Source organism: Schistocerca cancellata, chromosome 7 (assembly GCF_023864275.1).
Source record: "Schistocerca cancellata isolate TAMUIC-IGC-003103 chromosome 7, iqSchCanc2.1, whole genome shotgun sequence".
Classification (NCBI taxonomy): domain Eukaryota; kingdom Metazoa; phylum Arthropoda; class Insecta; order Orthoptera; family Acrididae; genus Schistocerca; species Schistocerca cancellata.
The window spans coordinates 375896738-375905019 of NC_064632.1; the positions used below are offsets into that span (position 1 = coordinate 375896738).

Sequence of the window (8282 nt, forward strand, 5' to 3'; positions counted from 1 at the left end):
ATTTCTTTTAGTAGTCCGCGCAACCACTCAAGCACCGCGTGGCGTACCTCTTCATCAGAACTGAACTTCTTTCCTCCCATTGCGTCTTTGAGTGGTCCAAACATATGGAAATCACTTAGAGCAAGGTCTAGTGAGTATGGTGGATGAGGAAGACACACAAAATGCAGGTCTGTGATTGTTGCTGTTGTACGGACACTGTGGGGCCTTGCAGTGTCATGTTGCAAAAGGACACTTGCTGACAGTAATCCACGTCGCTTTGATTTGATTGCAGGCCGCAGATGATTTTTTTAGGCGATCTGTGTATGATGCACTGGTGACAGTGCTCCAAAATGACGCCTTTTTCGTCCCAAAAGAGAGTCAGCATAACTTTCTCTGCTGATGGTTCTGTTCGAAACTTCTTTGGTTTTCGTGATGAGGAATGGCGCCATTCCTTTCTCTCTCTCTTCGTTTCCGGTTGGTGCCCATTCCTTGCTCGCTCTCTTCGTTTCCGGTTGGTGGAATTGAAACCCAGGTTTCGCCCCCAGTAACGATTCTTGCAAGCAAGCCATCACCTTCTCGTTCAAAGCGCCGAAGAAGTTCACAAGCACCAACACGTCATTCTCTCATTTCAGGAGTCAGCTGCCGTGGCACCCATCTTGCAGACACTTTGTGAGACTGGAGGACATCATGCACAATGTGGCGTGCTGACCCGTGACTAATCTGCAAACATACTGCAATGTCATTCGGTGTCACTCGGAGGTTTTCCTTCACTATGGCTTCAACTGCTGCAATGTTCTGTGGAGTCACAACTCGTTGTGCCTGACCTGGACGAGGAGCACCTTCCACTGAAGTCACACCATATGCGAACTTCCTATTCCATTCGTAGACTTGCTGCTGTGACAAACATGCATCACCGTACTGAACCTTCATTCGTCGATGCATTTCAATGGGTTTCACACCTTCACTACCCAAAAACCGAATAACAGAACACTGTTCTTCGCTGGTGCAATTCGCAAGTGGGGCAGCCATCTTCATGCTGATACTGCGACGGTATGTGTGCATCTGCACTATGCTGCCACCTACAGGCCATTTTGCACGCTGTTTGTAGCACACCTACCAACTTACAGGATAACGGTGCGAAATTTCGTTTTGCTATAACAAATTTAAGGTTTTCCTTTGACTCACCCTCGTACTTAAACCCAACTAACCGAAGGACATCGCACACATCCATGCCCGAGGCAGATTCGAACGTTCGACTGTAGCAGCAGCGCGGTTTCTGACTGAAGCGTCTAGAACCACTCGGCCACAACGGCTGGCTTTGCAGCTGGAACAGGAAAGGAAATGACTACTAGTGGTACAGGGTACTCTCTGCCACGCACCGTACGCCAGCTTGCGTAGTATGTACACAGATGTAGAACAGTTAAGTAAGGAGGAGATGCTGATACGATACGGAGGGTGTTTTTCGACGTTACGGTGTGGTTTCCTTAAAGTGCTTTAGAAAACGCTAAATGCGGGAGGTTCAAAATGGTTCAAATGGCTCTGAGCACTATGGGACTTAACATCTATGGTCATCAGTCCCCTAGAACTTAGAACTACTTAAACCTAACTAACCTAAGGACATCACACAACACCCAGTCATCACGAGGCAGAGAAAATCCCTGACCCCGCCGGGAATCGAACCCGGGAACCCGGGCGCGGGAAGCGAGAACGCTACCGCACGACCACGAACTGCGGACTAAATGCGGGAGGAAATGAAAATATTTAATTGCACTGTGTACAGCGTACAGTAGAGGAAGAGTTCGGAGACGATGCTTGACTGTATCAAATTGACAGTGTCACCCATTCATGAAGCAGCGTCTGTGAAGCAACAGTTTGTGAACAACATTCCTGAAATGGACTGGACTGCCCAGGGTCCCGAACTGAATCCAATGGAATGAGTCATAACTTCGACTTCCCTCCAGACCCCAGCATCCGAGATCAATAGCTTCTCCGGTTTCGGCTAACGAACAAGAATAGGCTGTCATTCCTCCACAGACATTCAGACATGTCACTGAAAGTGTTCCCGAGTGGAGCTCAAGCAGCCATAAAGAGGAAGGGCGGCCACACCCCATATTAATATATGAAGATATCTGTTCCTTCGCACATGTCCGAAAGAACAGATACCATCTTCATAAAGATAAGGCTAACCGGCCCTTGATCTTCTTCAATGCGGATGCACTCATATTGCCCGAACTCTTACGGGAATCAGTACACTGACTGCTGCGAGTAATGAGTATAGTGGGCAAGGGCACTACAAATGTAGTGTGTGGACAGTAAGTTGGGAATGTAGGTCTCACGGGGAGCGTGTAGGAGATAAATTTCTGCAGTCGCACTATCCTCTGTGTCCTCGGTGGCTAAGACGGATAGAGCGTTTGCCTTGTAATCAGGAGATCCCGGGTTCGAGTCCTGGTCGGGGCACACATTTCAACTGTCCCCGTTGATATTTATCAACGCCTGTAAGCAGCTAAAGCTTTGGATTCATTGCAATTTCACCCCATATTAATGTCCGTTACCAGGTGTCCGCATACTGTTGTCATTTCAAAAATGTTGGTTAACGTGGACAAAGTTAATTTGTGTGGAGTGAAGGAAAAGAAGGTTGTTAACGACGACGAAGTTACTGATTTCAGTAGTTTAACTGAAGAGAATCACGTTCTATCTTTATTAGGTAGAAAGAGACGCTGACATAGTTCCTGAATTAGCGGAACCAAAGTTCCAGCCGTTAAACCTACATCCTGCATAGCTGACTTATTTCTAAACTACTAAACCAACCTTCTCCTTTAGTGGCAAAGGTTCTGACACAAACAAAGGCTGGTGACACAACATTCACTAATTCTGTGCAGAGGAATAGGAATGTGCCTTTATTCATTTGTGAGTTACTCATTCCAAGACCGCAAAATGTATAAGTACAATAATGTTCGACCATTTCGCATTTTTACCCATGAATGTTAAGCGCGTATTAATTGGCGTTCATAAGATTTTTAAACTCTCTTCATGAATCACTTCCTCCCTATTCTCCTCAAGCGTCCACTAACTTCCAAAGGAAATCGTACTCTGTCTTTACCAAAAGTTTAGAAGGTACCGATAAAGTCACATTATTAGGCTCACTAAATTAGGACAGCTAACTTAAAGGCACAGTTCGTGTAAAAAAGACGACTGACGCTCGCAAATCCTATGTGTGATTACCCTAGAAAATGTATTCAGGCCTTAAATGTAAATTCGACAACGAAAAACTCCAGAATTCGAGAGAGATCATAACTCTACGTTTGCAACCTTATTCATAATTCCGTTACTCATAGCACAGTAAAATTAGGTAGCGACTAGAGATTTCTCCTCGCTGAAAGCAAGTAATATTATTGTGCTTTTGTTGTTTGCGCAACATTTGTGTTTGTCATACTAACACGACAATCCCTAATACCCAGTTCAGCGATCTGGAACTTAACAATCTAAGAGAAAAAGTTATTTTTGTTACAGCTGAGAAGGGTCCACGCAAGTGATTAGGAAAAATTACTTAGATGTTTTCGATCTTTTGTGTCGGCTTAGAACGCTACGTGGGCCTTGAGACGCAAGAAATCGAGTGCGTCCAGCATTCAATTGATCTTCTTCCTGAAGGTTGATACCTTCGACTTCCATGGTTGTGTACTGATGAGTGATGCAAGGAAAAACCGAAGGCAACATTCGGTGCCATTTGAGGTTGCTGAACATGCGTCATTACATAGGCGCTGCAGCAACGTTCCTTCTAAAGTCTGTCGCAGTGACACTTGTAATATTTTCTGTTTCATAAAGGAATCCAGTATTTCCCTTGCAATAGTTCGACAACAGAAAAACAGTCAAACCCGGATGTATTTGGACTTCGACATTCAAAACCGCTTCGCATTACTCCTTTCATTCACAATTTATTGCAGAAGAAAGTAGCCTACGCAGATACAGGTGTTGAACTAAAATATGGAAACATCGCGAGAAATACAGGGCTATTACAAATGATTGAAGCGATTTCATAAATTCACTGTAGCTCCATTCAATGACATATGGTCACGACACACTACAGATACGTAGAAAAACTCAAAGCTTTGTTCGGCTGAAGCCGCACTTCAGGTTTCTGCCGCCAGAGCGCTCGAGAGCGCAGTGAGACAAAATGGCGACAGGAGCCGAGAAAGCGTATGTCGTGCTTGAAATGCACTCACATCAGTCAGTCATAACACTGCAACGACACTTCAGGACGAAGTTCAACAAAGATCCACCAACTGCTAACTCCATTCGGCGATGGTATGCGCAGTTTAAAGCTTCTGGATGCCTCTGTAAGGGGAATTCAACGGGTCGGCCTGCAGTGAGCGAAGAAACGGTTGAACGCGTGCGGCCAAGTTTCACGCGTAGCCCGCGGAAGTCGACGGATAAAGCAACGTACCACAGCCGACGGTTTGTAAAATCTTACGGAAAAGGCTAAAGCAGAAGCCTTACCGTTTACAATTGCTACAAGCCCTGGCACCCGATGACAAAGTCAAACGCTTTGAATTTTCGGCGCGGTTGCAATAGCTCACGGAAGAGGATGCGTTCAGTGCGAAACTTGTTTTCAGTGATGAAGCAACATTTTTTCTTAATGGTGAAATGAACAGACACAATGTGCGAATCTGGGCGGTAGAGAATCCTCACGCATTCGTGCAGCAAATTCGCAATTCACCAAAAGTTAACGTGTTTTGTGCAATCTCACGGTTTAAAGTTTACGGCCCCTTTTTCTTCTGCAAAAAAACGTTACAGGACACGTGTATCTGGGCACATATCGAACATTTGTGAATGCCTAAAAAAACTTTTTGAGTTTTTGTATGTGTGTGCAAAGCATTGTGAAAATATCTCAAATAATAAAGTTATTGTAGAGCTGTGAAATCGCTTCAATCATTTGTAATAACCCTGTATATGGTTGCACATAAAATATGCAGATGCTAGCCGAGCCTGCAGGTGCTGCTGTTGTATTTAACCACGAACAGCATCTGTGCATTGTCCTGTCAGCCGTGGTCAGAACTGTGGTCTGTGTAGTTGTGAGTGCATTATTTCGGTGCTAAGTGAATTCGAAGGCGTGCAAATTGTTGATGCTCATATGGTAGATTTCAAGAGGCGCCTAATCGGAGATTTATACCGCGTATAGGGAATGCGGAAAAAATACCATCCGCTCAAGTCACAACGTCGACGAAAGTGTGCGTTGTGTGATCGTGACGTATGGTCATTGACGAGGATAGTGATGAAAAAAAAAAAAAGGGACAGCAGATGCAAAAGTCACTGCAACAGTGAATCTCGCATTCGCGAAGACCTGTCAGCAACAAAGCAACACGAACGGAGCTCCAGAAAACGGGAATTGTAGGGCGAGCTGGAATTTCAGAACCAGTGATCAGCGACGGAAAAGCCTGCAGCAGGAAAACGTAGTGCCGAAGTCATAAAACTTGGACTGTGGAGCAATGGAAGAAAATAATTCGGTCTGCTGAGTCGTGTTTCACACGGTTTCCGAGTTTACAACCCAAGACTGAAAAATCGAGAGGTTCGGTGATAATTTGGCACCCATATCGTGGTACTCCATGGGCTCATCGTTTCTCTGCAAGGTCGCATTACTGTCTCTGATTATGTGACGATTTTCGGTGCTGGCGTTAGTCCCATGGTACAATGTTTCCTCCCAATAGTGATAATTAGTTTGAAGATGACAAGGCTCCTGTTCACACAACTCGCACCGTCCATCCCTTGGCCACCGGAGTCACCATATCTCAATTTATTCAGCCTTTGTGATGTACTTTGGAGAGAAGGATGCGTGATTGCTATGGGTCTCCATCATCATCACCCCAGCCTGTCACTATTTTGCAGGAAGAATGGCATAAGATTCCTCTGGAAACCATACACGACTCCTATTTATCCATTCCGAGACGCCCGGAAGCTATATTGAACGTCAATGACCTTCCTACATCGTAATAGGCATGGTATTGTTTTACTTTTGGTGATTCCGTACTTTTATATGTGAACCGCTGTGTCTTTAGGCGAACTAGTTGCACCAGACTACGTAGCTGCAGGCAGCGTGTGGGGTCGGCAGGGGGTGGGGGTTCAAGGGTAGGGGGGGATCATGATGACGAAACCCTCAGAATACATTTTTAGTGGAATCGTGTATATTTTACATAATTATCAGTTCCAAAATTTCGGATAATGAAGTAGCATTTAAACTAGAGGTCTCGGAAACAGGAAGGAATCCTCGAAATTACAAGCTATGTTTAACGCAGATTAATTCTCAGTTGCTTGCGTGAGGGCGTGCCCAAGTGGATGTACTTCCGTCTGACTACATGCAGAAAACAATCAAGTAAGGAAAATGCGGTCATTCGTAGTACGACCGCAGCTGCTGTCAACAACAGATTAAACAAGGTTCTTGAGACCGAAGGTGGAAATGGCAAACCGCAGAAAGGAAACTTCTCGTTTTAATACAAAACAACTTTCCCGAACGTAGGCAGCAAGAAACAGCGTTACTCTATTTACTAGCTCGTATAGCCATAGTATTCGTAATCATACTTGTTAGTCAAATACTGATAATGCTGAGTGAAGTCTTCGATTTTACATTCTGTAAACTATGATGATCGTAAGGTGATGAGAGATTGTTGATATTATAGTTCTTAAGCAAATCGTATGAGACATGGATTCTAAAACTTTCGGATGAATGCTTTTCAAACGCTGTATTTCTCTGAACTGCTATTTCTTGACCGTTACGGCAAAACCACATGCTGAGCACTAATATGAACAAATTATTATACTATTAAAGGATTTTACACGAGGTGATTAAAAGTAATCCCACATATTCGTACAGGTGGTAGTACTGGTCAAAACTAGAAGAAAAGTTCCTATAAAGGGTGACGAATAAGTTTACATTTGAGGTCTCGAAAACAGGAAGAAATCCTCGAAATTACAAGCTATGTTTAACGGAGATTAATTCTCAGTTGCTTGCGTGAGGGCTGCCGAAGGACAAACTCTGATAGACATTCGTCAGAGGATGAAGAATGGGCATGGAGCAGCACGTCTCTCGGAAACCACCGTTGCGGAATGGTGCGCCAAGTTCCCAAAGGGTGTTGCTGCTTCATAATAACGCACGACCCACAATGCAAATGTCATAGCTGCAGAAGGTACGTGATCTCAACTGGGAGAGACTCGTGCACCCGCCCTATATCTCCCCCTCCGACTCTCACGTCTTCGGTGCCTTAAAAAAGGTCTTCAAAGGGCGACGATTCCTGCCGGACGAGGATGAGCAGCAAGCAGTTACGGACTTCTTCATGCGACAAGACACGATGTTTTACTAATCGGGTAGGTTCCACCCCGTGCGTCGGTGCAATGATTGCCTCAACGCTCACGACGAGTTTGCCTAATTAGCATACCGTATCTGGACCGCACTGCATTCTAACGGAAACTTTTTAATCGCCCCTTATGTAATGGAAAGCCCGAAAACAATACCTGTTGATGTATGGGCCTACCTGTCGTTTCATTTCCATTTGTTATGTAGAAGCAGACGCTATAGGCACTGCTGCCTGTGATTACCACGTATCCCGGCAGCCTTCAGACCTTCTTCGCAGTGAATCACGCACTCTTTCGGATACACCTGGCTTTATTTGGGTTGAATAAATGATAATTAGTTGAACCCTCAGCTACCGACAGATGTTGTTGATATACCTCGATGGGGACAGCTGAAAACGTTTGCCCCGACCGGGATTCGAACCCGGGATCTCCTGCTTACATGGCAGACGCTCTATCCATCTGAGCCACCGAGGACACAGATGAATAGCGCGACTGCAGGGACTTATCCCTAAATGTGTGGGTCTCACGGGAAGCGTGCAGGGGCAGCTTAGGGCACAATTAATTATCTTTGATTCTAGAGAAGCTGCACGGTCATCAATGGTATCTGTTCTTTCGAGAACAGTTACTATCTTCATATATATTATTTGGATTGCGTCAAGTGCACTGGTCACACACACTTATAACGCCTACACACTGTCGATGTGTTAGGCACAAGCTAGTGCTTTTAAATTCAGGTGCGGTGAACTGGAAGGCCTTGCTACAGGATCCCCTTGACGAATCTATCGTCCATGAAACGTCGCAGTGAGGTACTGTCGCACGGTCCGTACAAAATGAGGTGGTGCTCCTTCGTGCATAAACCACAGTCGTTGTCTTTCTGCAAGGGTGACGTTCTCCAACAACGCTGCTAACTTATCGTGCAAAAAGCGGTCATGCACAATTAATGTGCTTGGTAAAGTGTAACA

The 8282-nt window shown here is 45.0% G+C and overlaps 1 non-coding gene across 1 annotated transcript; it reads right to left on the reverse strand.

The window, feature by feature from the left end:
- Positions 1–7720: 7720 nt before the first annotated feature.
- Positions 7721–7794, reverse strand: Trnat-ugu (transfer RNA threonine (anticodon UGU)). The gene has a single exon. It is a non-coding gene; the product is annotated as a tRNA-Thr (tRNA).
- Positions 7795–8282: the final 488 nt, after the last annotated feature.